The following is a 14,123-nucleotide window of genomic DNA, read 5'->3' as shown; positions in this document are numbered from 1 at the left end:
TCACGGATTGAAATTTTGAGTCCCCCAATTTTTTCTACACCGATCGTCCGATCCGATTTCTGATGGTCGCATTCGATAGCTAGGGTCAGAATCTCGAGTTCCCTAATATATACCTTATTAAAAATATTTGACGTTAAAGGTCAAATCACGGATATTCGACCCTAAAGGTCACATCACGGATTGAAATTTTGAGTCCCCCGATTTTTTTCTACACCGATCGTCCGATCCGATTTCTGAAGGTCGCATTCGATAGCTAGGGTCAGAATCTCGAATTCCCTAATATACCTTATTAAAAATATTTGACCTTAACCCTCGCCGGACCTATTGGTTTTCTACATACGCGCCGGCCGAGGGGGGGGGGGCGGGTACGACCCCCCCCTCGCCGTTTCGCCCCTGGTGGAGCTAGCGCGTCGCGGAAAAAACGAGCGTGTGCGCCGTTACGAGACGCAGAGATTGGTACCCGATTTTAAGGTCCTAGGTCAACCGGTGACCTCTGAGGTCAGGTCAAGTGCCTCAAGGTACGGTTCAGTTTTTGGTGAATAACTTCGCAAAAAACGGCCGCAGAGCGCCGATTTTGGCAGCATCGTGTTCGTCTCGCTCAGGCGCGTCGAATGATATACTTTTTGTCCGGGTCAGGTCAACTTGGGGTGTTGACCTCAGGTCAAGGTCAGGTCAGCACCCCCAGGTCACGAAGTTGGTCGAAAGAGGTCATGTCGCATATCATTCGATTCGGCAGGTCTCCCTGAGTCCATTGGTGGCTTTCCCGACTCGCTAGCTCAATTTGTTCAAGAGTTATTGATGAAAAACTAATATGACCTTGATGACGTCATAAATGACGTCACGCAAGGTCAACATTGCAAAAGTGGCGCATCTAACCTTGCAAGGAGTGCATAAAATCACGATTCTGTGTGCTTGAGATAGTTGGAGATCGTTCCCGGCGCCAGAATAGCAGTTTTCATTTTTTCCCCATTGACTTATAATGGTGAGGTCACGAAAATGACCTGACCTCATGTGACCTTTAGGAAAAATCCGAGATAAACAAATTGTGAGACTCATAATGGATACTAGATCCTGCAAGTTTCATTTCCCTGTGACATCTCCTCTGGCAGTGAGGGCGTTGCGAAGTTGCGACATCTGAAGACCGTGCAGAGGTTCACTTATGACGTCATAGGTCAGTGACCTGACCTGACCCAAAAATGCGGTTGGTGTCAAAAGATGCGGCTTGGATCAAAGGTCAGGTATGCCAAGTTTCAGCTCTCTATCGCCAGCGTGTTCGGAGCTATCGCGAAAAAACCCTATGGGGGGCGGCACCCGCCCCCCCCCCCTCGGCCGGCGAGGGTTAAAGGTCAAATCACGGATTGAAATTTTGAGTCCCCCTATTTTTTCTACACCGATCGTCCGATCCAATTTCTGATGGTCGCATTCGATAGCTAGGGTCAGAATCTCGAGTTCCCTAATATATACCTTATTAAAAATATTTGACCTTAAAGGTCAAATCACGGATTGAAATTTTGAGGCCCCTTTTTTTCTACACTGATCGTCCGATCCAATTTCTGATGGTCGCAGTCGATAGCTAGGGTCAGAATCTCGAGTTCCCTAATATATACCTTATTAAAATATTTGACCTTAAAGGTCGTATGTCAAATCACGGATTGAAATTTTGAGTCCCCCTATTTTTTCTACACCGATCGTCCGATCCAATTTCTGATGGTCGCATTCGATAGCTAGGGTCAGAATCTCGAGTTCCCTAATATATACCTTATTAAAAATATTTGACCTTAAAGGTCAAATCACGGATTGAAATTTTGAGTCCCCCTATTTTTTCTACACCGATCGTCCGATCCGATTTCTGATGGTCGCATTCGATAGCTAGGGTCAGAATCTCGAGTTCCCTAATATATACCTTATTAAAAATATTTGACCTTAAAGGTCAAATCACGGATATTCGACCTTAAAGGTCACATCACGGATTGAAATTTTGAGTCCCCCCGATTTTTTCTACACCGATCGTCCGATCCGATTTCTGAAGATCGCATTCGATAGCTAGGGTCAGAATCTCGAATTCCCTAATATTACCTCATTAAAAATATTTGACCTTAAAGGTCAAATCACGGATTGAAATTTTGAGTCCCCCTATTTTTTCTACACCGATCGTCCGATCCAATTTCTGATGGTCGCATTCGATAGCTAGGGTCAGAATCTCGAGTTCCCTAATATATACCTTATTAAAATATTTGACCTTAAAGGTCAAATCACGGATTGAAATTTTGAGTCCCCCTATTTTTTCTACACCGATCGTCCGATCCAATTTCTGATGGTCGCAGTCGATAGCTAGGGTCAGAATCTCGAGTTCCTTAATACATACCTTATTAAAAATATTTGACCTTAAAGGTCAAATCACGGATTGAAATTTTGAGTCCCCTATTTTTTCTACACCGATCGTCCGATCCGATTTCTGATGGTCGCATTCGATAGATAGGGTCAGAATCTCGAGTTCCCTAATATATACCTTATTAAAAATATTTGACCTTAAAGGTCAAATCACGGATTGAAATTTTGAGTCCCCTATTTTTTCTACACCGATCGTCCGATCCAATTTCTGATGGTCGCATTCGATAGCTAGGGTCAGAATCTCGAATTCCCTAATATATACCTTATTAAAAATATTTGACCTTAAAGGTCAAATCACGGATTGAAATTTTGAGTCCCCCTATTTTTTCTACACCGATCGTCCGATCCGATTTCTGATGGTCGCATTCGATAGCTAGGGTCAGAATCTCGAGTTCCCTAATATATACCTTATTAAAAATATTTGACGTTAAAGGTCAAATCACGGATATTCGACCCTAAAGGTCACATCACGGATTGAAATTTTGAGTCCCCCGATTTTTTTTCTACACCGATCGTCCGATCCGATTTCTGAAGGTCGCATTCGATAGCTAGGGTTAGAATCTCGAATTCCCTAATATATACCTTATTAAAATATTTGACCTTAAAGGTCAAATCACGGATTGAAATTTTGAGTCCCCCTATTTTTTCTACACCGATCATCCGATCCAATTTCTGATGGTCGCATTCGATAGCTAGGGTCAGAATCTCGAGTTCCCTAATATATACCTTATTAAAAATATTTGACCTTAAAGGTCAAATCACGGATTGAAATTTTGAGTCCCCTATTTTTTCTACACCGATCGTCCGATCCAATTTCTGATGGTCGCAGTCGATAGCTAGGGTCAGAATCTCGAGTTCCCTAATATATACCTTATTAAAAATATTTGACCTTAAAGGTCGTAGGTCAAATCACGGATTGAAATTTTGAGTCCCCCTATTTTTTCTACACCGATCGTCCGATCCAATTTCTGATGGTCGCATTCGATAGCTAGGGTCAGAATCTCGAGTTCCCTAATATATACCTTATTAAAAATTTGACCTTAAAGGTCAAATCACGGATTGAAATTTTGAGTCCCCCTATTTTTTCTACACCGATCGTCCGATCCGATTTCTGATGGTCGCATTCGATAGCTAGGGTCAGAATCTCGAGTTTCCTAATATATACCTTATTAAAAATATTTGACCTTAAAGGTCAAATCACGGATTGAAATTTTGAGTCCCCCTATTTTTTCTACACCGATCGTCCGATCCGATTTCTGATGGTCGCATTCGATAGCTAGGGTCAGAATCTCGAGTTCCCTAATATATACCTTATTAAAAATATTTGACCTTAAAGGTCAAATCACGGATTGAAATTTTGAGTCCCCTATTTTTTCTACACCGATCGTCCGATCCAATTAATTTCTGATGGTCGCATTCGATAGCTAGGGTCAGAATCCCGAGTTCCCTAATATATACCCTATTAAAAAATTTGACCTTAAAGGTCAAATCACGGATTGAAATTTTGAGTCCCCCTATTTTTTCTACACCGATCGTCGGATCCAATTTCTGATGATCGCATTCGATAGCTAGGGTCAGAATCTCGAGTTCCCTAATATATACCTTATTAAAAATATTTGACCTTAAAGGTCAAATCACGGATTGAAATTTTGAGTCCCCCAATTTTTTCTACACCGATCGTCCGATCCGATTTCTGATGGTCGCATTCGATAGCTAGGGTCGGAATCTCGAGTTCCCTAATATATACCTTATTAAAAATATTTGACCTTAATGGTCCAATCACGGATATTCGACCTTAAAGGTCACATCACGGATTGAAATTTTGAGTCCCCCGATTTTTTCTACACCGATCGTCTGATCAGAGTACTGAAGGTCGCATTCGATAGCTAGGGTCAGAATCTCGAATTCCCTAATATACCTTATTAAAAATATTTGACCTTAAAGATCAAATCACGGATATTTGACCTTAAAGGTCACATCACGGATTGAAATTTTGAGTCCCCCGATTTTTTCTACACCGATCGTCCGATCCGATTTCTGAAGGTCGCATTCGAAAGCTAGGGTCAGAATCTCGAATTCCCTAATATATACCTTATTAAAAATATTTGACCTTAAGGGTCAAATCACGGATTGAAATTTTGAGTCCCCTATTTTTTCTACACCGATCGTCTGATCCAATTTCTGATGATCGCATTCGATAGCTAGGTTCAGAATCTCGAGTTCCCTTATATATACCTTATTAAAAATATTTGACCTTAAAGGTCAAATCACGGATTGAAATTTTGAGTCCCCCTATTTTTTCTACAACGATCGTCCGATCCAATTTCTGATGGTCGCATTCGATAGCTAGGGTCAGAATTTCGAGTTCCCTAATATATACCTTATTAAAAATATTTGACCTTAAAGGTCAAATCACGGATATTCGACCTTAAAGGTCACATCACGGATTGAAATTTTGAGTCCCCCGATTTTTCTACTACACCGATCGTCCGATCCGATTTCTGAAGGTCGCATTCGATAGCTAGGGTCAGAATCTCGAATTCCCTAATATATACCTTATTAAAATATTTGACCTTAAAGGTCAAATCACGGATTTGAATTTTGAGTCTTTTAACCTTTAAGGTCAAATATTTTTAATAAGGTATGTATTAGGGAACTCGAGATTCTGACCCTGGCTATCGAATGCGACCATCAGAAATTGGATCGGACGATCGGTGTAGAAAAAATAGGGGGACTCAAAATTTCAATCCGTGATTTGACCTTTGAGGTCAAATATTTTTAATAAGGTATATATTAGGGAACTCGAGATTCTGACCCTAGCTATCGAATGCGACCATCAGAAATTGGATCGGACGATCGGTGTAGAAAAAATAGGGGGACTCAAAATTTCAATCCGTTATTTGACCTTTAAGGTCAAATATTTTTAATAAGGTATATATTGGGAACTCGAGATTTTGACCCTAGCTATCGAATGCGACCATCAGAAATTGGATCGGACGATCGGTGTAGAAAAAATAGGGGGACTCAAAATTTCAATCCGTGATTTGACCTTTAAGGTCAAATATTTTTAATAAGGTATATATTAGGGAACTCGAGATTCTGACCCTAGCTATCAAATGCGACCATCAGAAATTGGATCGGACGATCGGTGTAGAAAAAATAGGGGGACTCAATATTTCAATCCGTGATTTGACCTTTAAGGTCAAATATTTTTAATAAGGTATATAATAGGGAACTCGAGATTCTGACCCTAGCTATCGAATGCGACCATCAGAATTCGGATCGGGCGATCGGTGTAGAAAAAATTGGGGGACTCAAAATTTCAATCCGTGATTTGACCTTTAAGGTCAAATATTTTTAATAAGGTTATATTAGAGAATTCGAGATTCTGACCCTAGCTTTCGAATGCGACCTTCAGAAATCGGATCGGACGATCGGTGTAGGAAAAATTGGGGACTCAATTTCAATCCGTGATTTGACCTTGAAGATGACCTTGAAATTTGAAATGAATACGATATTCGGAATCAGCGTCCCAAACTGCATCGGATAGGTTGAATTTAGTTGAAATTCGGACTCGACGCTGAATCCGTCGCGGAATACGACGCTAACTTCACGCACGTTAGGAAAAGGAGGTTCGGCGTAATTATTCAAGGACTACCCTTATGAATGCAAGTGAACGGTTCAAAGGCGATTTTTTTCCAAAGAAAGTGAGTACGTAAGAAAGAGAGAGAGAGAGAGAGAGAGAGAGAGAGAGAGAGAGGAGAGAGAGGAGGAGAGAGAGAGAGAGAGGGAGAGAGAGAGAGAGAGAGAGAGAGGAGAGAGAGAGAGAGAGAGAAGAGAGAGAGAGAGAGAGAGAGAGAGAGAGAGAGAGAGAAGAGAGAGAGAGAGAGAGAGAGAGAGAGGAGAGAGAGAGAGAGAGAGAGAGAGAGAGAGAGAGAGAGAGAGAGAGAGAGAGAGAGAGAGAGAGAGGAGAGAGAGAGAGAGAGAGAGAGAGAGAGAGAGAGAGAGAGAGAGAGAGAGAGAGAGAGAGAGAGAGAGAGAGAGAGAGAGAGAGAGAGAGAGAGAGAGAGAGACCATTTATTCAATAACAAACAGATGAATTTAACCCTCGCCGGCCGAGGGGGGTGGGGGCGGGTGCCGCCCCCCCATAGGGTTTTTTTCGCGATAGCTCCGAACACGCTGGCGATAGAGAGCTGAAACTTGGCATACCTGACCTTTGATCCAAGCCGGATCTTTTGACACCAACCGCATTTTTGAGTCAGGTCAGGTCACTGACCTATGACGTCATAAGTGAACCTCTGCACGGTCTTCAGATGCCGCAACTTCGCAACGCCCTCACTGCCAGAGGAGATGTCACAGGGAAATGAAACTTGCAGGATCTAGTATACATTATGAGTCTTACAATTTGTATATCTCGGATTTTTCCTAAAGGTCATATAAGGTCAGGTCATTTTCGTGACCTCACCATTATAAGTCAATGGGGAAAAATTCAAACTGGTATTCTGGCGCCGGGAACGATCTCCAACTATCTCAAGCACACAGAATCGTGATTTGATGCACTCCTTGCAAGGTTAGATGCGTCACTTTTGCAATGTTGACCTTGCGTGACGTCATTTATGACGTCATCAAGGTCAAATTAGTTTTTCGTCAATAACTCTTGATCAAATTGAGCTAGCGAGTCGGGAAAGGCACCAATGGACTCAGGAAGGCCTGCCGAATCGAATGATATGCGACATGACCTCTTTCGACCAGCTTCGTGACCTGGGGGTACTGACCTGACCTTGACCTGAGGTCAACACCCCAAGTTGACCTGACCCGGACAAAAAGTATATAATTCGACGCGCCTGAGCGAGGCGAACACGATGCTGCCAAAATCGGCGCTCTGCGGCCGTTTTTTGCGAAGTTATTCACAAAAAACTCGGCCGGCGCGTATGTAGAAAACCAATAGGTCCGGCGAGGGTTAACAAATCAAGTAGGCAATTGGCGCAAAAGTGCTACGCACTTAACCCTCGCCCGTAAACGGTGTTTTGCCACCTTCGCCCATGCAGGGGTGGGGGGGGTGCGACCCCCTGGAGTTTGAAAACGGAGCGTCGTAGAGCTTAGCGGAAAAGACCAACGGATTGCTCTCAACGAGATCTCGCGATTGGTGGTATATTTTTGGTCCTAGGTCAACATTTGACCTACTTATGACCGGTCAAAGGTCAAATTTTCTGAAAAAAATCTAACTTTTTTCAGATTTCCGCGCCGATTGCGGCAAAACGGTAAGAGATATCGACTTGAAACCTTCACTATCGTGATCCTTGATCAATTATCTATCGTTTGGTGTGTGTTTCGATGTCATAACTCTAAAAAAAAAATGATGCGTTGGGAGCATCGGAAATCTGCAAGGTCATTTGTGCATTGGGTCACGTCAGGCGTGTGACGTCACTGACCTGACCCTGACCCAAAATGAACTACAAGAAACAACCGACGATGCCTGAAATGGATAGCAAATTCGAATTCAGGGCATCAAAATACCCCGAAAAGGCATTCAAGTGCAAGAAGTCATTACAGGTCAACCGAGGTCACTGACCTTACCTTGACCTTTAGTAACCTTCAAAAGGTCAACGGACATTGTGCCAATGTCAAATCAGCCAGTTGTGATTCTAAAACAATCCATCAGTGTGTCAGGTCAGTCGGCATTTATACCAATGTGAAACAATCTCCAATTTAGCGTAAATCTGGCCGGAGGTTGTTCCCTTTATGACGTCATAACTCCGTGAGCTGACATGACCTTGACAAAAAAAATACCAAAAGTTGCGCAAAGGATGCCCCAAAAGTTACTGAAAATTTGAGCAGGCTATCTGAAACGGTTCAGCGTGTAGCTAAGAAAAACCTCAGGGGGCGGGTTGCACCAACCCCCCTACATGGGCGAGGGTTAAATCGACGGGAAACGACGGGGTCTTTCGATTTGGCTGAAAATCGGTGTACAGAGCCTCCTCGATGCGCTTATTCCGAAAATGTACCTCTTTGGGGTGGTAATTTGCACCGTTAACGAATTAACGGCCAATTAACATTTTAACAGTAAACGGCGGGGTCTTTCGATTTAGCTGAAAATCGGTGTACGTTCAGTGTCTCAGGGGCAGACAGACAAGCCGTTATGTGTTCCTAGCCATCGTGGCAGTGAAGAGTATGCGTTTTGTTTACGATTCGCCAAACAATGCATTCAAAACATTTGCCAAACAAACAACATCGCCAAACAAAACAACGCCAAACATTTGCTCGTTGAAAAAAAGAAGATCATCTTGTTAATTGAAGTATTCGGTGATATGAAAAAGCTGTGGCATTTATTGTTTAATTTCCTCAGGTTGGAGATCCAGTGTAAGGTTCCTTTGCGGCATTGTGTTCGGTATGTTGTCCTCGTTTGCAAAATATCTCATGTCTGATCAGTCACTATTCCGTTTTCTACTACCCGTTTCCGTAATAGACGTATTCCAGACGACAGTGGCATTAATATACAAAAATGAACTCCGATAGGCGTTATCACAAGTGTATTCGCGGCCATTGGGGCGACGTAAGAAAAGAAGAAATCATCTGGCCCCAAGAGCTTTAAATTATCAGTTAGCATGCAACTTTTCCTTTATGTGTAAAGAATCTAACATTAATTGTTGGATGAAATTGCATTTAAAATCTTCCTTTTATGTTTTTCCATCGTTTGCACAATATATTCTTTTACAAAGCTAGAAACACTAATAATAAATAGTTCCAGCACAACCGTCAAGAACAATAAGGAAGGCTTGAAGTGAATACAATAATCTAAACGGCCTTGCAAGATGTGAAGATCACTTCTAAAATTGCCTGTAGAAATATTGAAGGCAAAAGTTCAACTTTTTCACAAGACGGATGTCTATAAACCTATTCATCGTGTGACAATTCAGCCGGTATTTCGTCGCCTACAGCCCAGCTTTCCCTAGTGACCGATAGAGGCGTTGCTATCGATGTCCACCCGTGTCGCCTAACGCGTTTTAAGTTTTTTAGTCTAAAAATAACGTATTCCTGTTGTTCGAGAGAAAACGTACCGTGCCGCACAGCGACGGCAGCGCGCGGCGGGCACGGCCGAGCCCCGCCGTCCACGTAGTCCTCTACAGGGCCTGGGGGGTCATCTGGAGCACATATGTGTGCTGACCGGCCCCAACGCGCCGGGCCGGCCGCCGCCGGCCGGCTCGGCAGTTCGCGGCGAAACGACGACGACGCACTATGGTCCCAGTAAACATGCCGACGTCGGCCCGACGTCGGCCGACGTCGGGGTGACGTCGGCAACTCGGCATCGGCATGCCGACGTCGGCCCGACGTCGGTCCAACCTCGGCACGACGTCGGCTGGATGTCGGATATACCCGCATGTTCCGACGTCCAGCCGAGGCCCAGCCGACGTCGGGCCGACGTCGGACCGAGATAAATTGCCGAGGTCCAGCCGACGTCGGGCCGACGTCGGGGCGACGTCGGACCGACATCGGCCGCTGTTTTGATCAATATAAAATACATGTTTCATGTTTCATAAAGAGCTTCTGTATTCAAAATGTCCTCAGGAAACTCAAATCTTCCTCCACGCCGCAACCTCCTGATCCGGACTGGACGGGAAACTTTATCCCATTTGGGATTGCCCGTAAGCCGAGCTCGCCCGTAGCCGGGTGCGGTGAGTGCTTGGGGGCTGCTCGGCCTATCCTTTGGTCAGGCTCAGCCCCGGCAACTCACCAGGGCCGGGCCCAGTTCAAATACAAAGGCCAGTCGGCAAGTGTCACTTTGCCAAAGTGCCACTTATCAAAGGGACACTTTGGGAAACGTTGGTGCAGGTGTGTAAGAGTGGCTATATGAATCCATTGTGGGGTCGCCCTTTCCAATAAGTGTCACGTAACGGCAATGGGACCAGGGACTCTATATGAACTGGACCCAGGGTACTCGCCAAGAAGACCAATGTCTCCATCCTATGATCCTTCCGGCTCTGACATGGTCTTGTCAGACCGAAAGGGCATAACCCAACAAAACAAACCTTATTCGTTAGATGGCTGCGTGGTGTAGTGGTTAGCGCACTAACCTCGCGTTCGAATGACACGGGGTTCGAATCCCATCGCCGGCTGATGCTTTTGGCGTGTTGTCCCAGTAAACATGCCGACGTCGGCGACTGGGGGGCTCGAATCCCGCCGCCGGTTGATACTTTTGGCGCGTTGTCCCAATAAACATGCCGACGTCGGCCCCGTCGGTCCAACGACAAACGATCTCGTCAACCTCGGCACTAACGATCTCGGCCCGACGTCGGCTCGACGTCGGCTGGACTTCGGCTGAACGTCGGAACATGCGGGCATATCCGACGTCCAGCCGATGTCGGGCCGAGGTTGGGCCGACGTTTGGCCGACGTCGGGCCGAGCCTCGGCCCGACGTCGGGCCGACGTCGTCATGTTTACTGGGGTTGGAAACGGCCTCACGGATGGCCGGGGGTCAACGCGAAAAAATGTTTTGCCCCTAACTTGTTAATGCGTAGACCGACTGCGATGAAACTTTGCATAGGTATACCAGTGTCTTTCGTGCATCATACAGTAACTCAGAAATGACGAGGTCACGTCACGTCACGCGTGTGTGACGTCTTCATTGCAAGTATGTTATAAGTCGCCTATTCTTTCGTAATGTTATCGATACCGCGAGGCATTTTGGACATGTTTTGAATACTGCTATCATTGAATGGATGTTGTTGTTATGCTTTAGGGTGAGAAATATCAACGTAGTGACGCACAGTGTCTTACTATTGGTCATAAAGGGTAAAAAATTTGGAGAAAAGGTATTAATGATTTTTTTAGATTGGGCAAAAAAAAGTAAGAAATAAAATGACGATCAAATGACAAAAAATGCGTCAGATTAACCCGGCAGTTGCTGAAGGTATTTCCCCACCCGCCGTTTGCCGGGGGGGGGTGTGGGCGTTCAACGCCCCCAGCCGATAACTCGCGAACAAATACACTGAAAAAAATAATGACACCTAAAAGGGGTGTTTTTTGAAGCGGACCAAAAACGCGCAGTTTTCTGGAGTCCGATTACACCCGGAATCAGACACTTTCTAGGGTGTTATGACACTGGTTGAGGGTGTATTTTTATACCGTACGTCGTCAAATGATTCCCGGAATCATACGCCTTATGGAATAAAAATACATCCCAAATCAGAGTCATAATACTCCAGGAAGTGTCTGATTCCGGGTGTAATCTGACTTCTGGAAACTGCGCGTTTTTGGTACGCTTCAAAAAACACCCCTCGTAGGTGTCACCTCAACGGTGTCAAATGACTCTTGGGATGGTTTTTCTATACCGGTTCAGAGCCTGTTCCTGTTAGCGTCATACATCAGCTAATATCAATATTACCGGCACTATTGGTCTCCTACACTGAAAAACATAATGACACCTAAAAGGGGTGTTTTTTGAAGCGTACCAAAAACGCGCAGTTTTCTGGAGTCCGATTACACCCGGAATCAGACATTTTCTAGTGTATTATGACACTGGTTGAGGGTGTATTTCTATACCGTACGGCGTCAAATGATTCCCGAAATCATACGCCTTATGGAATAAAAATACACCCCAAATCAGAGTCATAATAGTCTGATTCCGGGTGTAATCTGACTCCTGGAAACTGCGCGTTTTTGGTACGCTTCAAAAAACACCCCTTTTAGGTGTCACTTCAGGGAGTAATAGGATTTTGAGGGTGTATTTTGATCCCACACGGTGTATGATTCCGGGAATCATTTCACCCTTGCAGCTACAATTTTATCTATTGACGATGACGTCTTCTTTTCAATCAGTCTTTATACCAGATATTGTCAAATGATTCTCGGAATCATACACCTTATGGGATCAAAATACACTCTCCAACAGAGTCATAATTGCAGTTGTTAACCACGTGACGCAAATTAACAATACATGCATGTCTTTCTTTATTTTATATGCAACAATAAATTCCAAAACATTTGGGCACGAAATGTATGGCGAAATCTAATGGAAAATTATCGTAAGGCTCATGGGTCCGTGACTCCATTCACCGTAAGGAATTGCTCACATTTCAACAATGTTCCATCAACCGGTGATTATTGCTACTTACTTAGGTAGAATTATTCTGCAGCTTAATGACATAAAAACTTACCTCCGTTTCCATAGTGCGTTGCAGTCTTACTGTCCTCACTTCATAATTTCACCGAGTGCAGGGCGCCTCCTTATTTGAATACGTACAGAGCAAGTTACAAATAAAAACTGAACTTTATCGTTAATGCACTATCACTTGAAACAAAACTACACTTCAAACAACGTTTTGCGACATTACAAGCACGTCAAGCACGTAAATTCAAATAATTCCTGTCCTCACACCGCACACACCACGTGGCACACCGCGCGCGGCAACTGAATTGTCCAACGGCTTTCTAACGGTTTTCCTCAAGGTCGCACTATTTCGTCTTCGTGGTGGACCGACTAACACAAATGACGTCACAAGACAATGCAGCCTGCTGATTGGCCTATTTCATCTTCGTGGCGGACCAGCAGCACACACATGACGTCACTCGGGGCATTGACTCAAATCACTGAACCTACACCAGGGTTACGGAGTCAGAGTCGGAGTCCGTTGGAGTCGACAGTTCTGGCCGTTGTCGGAGTCGGTTGGAAACGACAGTTCTGGCCGTAGTCGGAGTCGGAGTCGATGTTGGAAGCCGGAGCTGGATTCGGAGTCTGATTCACCGAAAATCTCTTGACTCTGCAGTGTTGGTTCCTACCACCAGTGACGTCAAAACAGTTTCTGTAATAATTTAGTGTTTTTTGATACTATCATGTGGAGTTTTTGAACCCTATGGGTGTCATTTCACTCAGTTGAGCGTTTTCGTAATCCGTGACTCGCTTATTAGGTGTAATTTGACCCTCAGTGGTGCCATAATATTCCAGTGTCATTTGAACCCAATGGGGCTCAAATGACACCGGAATATTATGACACTACCGAGGGTCAAATTACACTCAATAAGTCATTTGAACGGAATATTATGACACCACTAAGGATCAAATTACACCTAATAAGGGAGTCACGGATTGCGAAAACGCTCAACTGTTTGAAATGACACCTATAGGATATAAAAACTCCTCATGATAGCGTCAAAAACGCTTAGATGTGTCATTTTACACTGACGCCGTGCAGGATCTTTTGACACGACACCTAAAATGGGAGTCAAAATTTTGGGAGTCAAATGACCCTTGGGTATGTGATTCTGACCGAGATCAATTTACACTAAAAAACGGTGTATGGACACTGTTTTTCAGAATCGGATTACACCATGGGTGTCAGTTGATTCCCAAATAGGGGATCGTGATTCCCGGGGGGAGTAATTATTTTTCTCCGTGTAGGCGCAGCGAAACGCACGAGGCGGCAAACGAAAGAAGAACGCGACGAGACGATTCACATGAATACTTAAAAGTTTAATTTCGAGGTCAAAGGTCGGGTCAAGGTCAGGTCAAACACTTGAAAACGGGCTTTCAGTAGCATGGACTTTAGAACCTCGCAATCGGTGCCTCAAGTCATAAACTCTGTCACAACTTATGGCAAAAGTCAAAATAATTTACATCAGGACCAAAACGCGTTTCGATTAGGCATATCGTCATCAGTTGGTCCTAAGTAAATTCAGTCATCAGTTGGTCCTAAACAATCTGTCACAACTGTCACAACCCTTCATATAAGTGCTAA

Source organism: Amphibalanus amphitrite, unplaced genomic scaffold, assembly GCF_019059575.1.
Source record: "Amphibalanus amphitrite isolate SeventyFive unplaced genomic scaffold, NRLGWU_Aamphi_draft 000783F_arrow, whole genome shotgun sequence".
Taxonomy (NCBI): Eukaryota; Metazoa; Arthropoda; class Thecostraca; order Balanomorpha; family Balanidae; genus Amphibalanus; species Amphibalanus amphitrite.
Note: the sequence above shows the minus strand (reverse complement) of the source record.